This window comes from Syngnathus leptorhynchus, chromosome 4 (genome assembly GCF_054491065.1).
Source record: "Syngnathus leptorhynchus isolate UIUO chromosome 4, UIUO_Slep, whole genome shotgun sequence".
Lineage (NCBI taxonomy): Eukaryota > Metazoa > Chordata > Actinopteri > Syngnathiformes > Syngnathidae > Syngnathus > Syngnathus leptorhynchus.
In genome coordinates, this window is record NC_141198.1 from 1,290,001 (window position 1) to 1,290,289 (window position 289).

Sequence of the window (289 nt, forward strand, 5' to 3'; positions counted from 1 at the left end):
CTTATTAGTGACGAATACATCTTCATACAATTGCAATGTTTTGATATATACTTGTAGAATATTTATTGTAATTAAGTGGAGTGAACAAGATATATTTTGATCGTTTTTTTCAATCGTATTTGTGTTTTCGGGTATGGTGTTTATTCTGTGGGTCGCAATGGATGCTTTTACATACATACCCTATATCAGAGGCACTTGAATGATCCTAAAGGCTCTCAAACAAGTCAAAGCTCCATTTATCGATCACATCACATACAATGATATTGTAATTTTCTAAACAAAATATCTT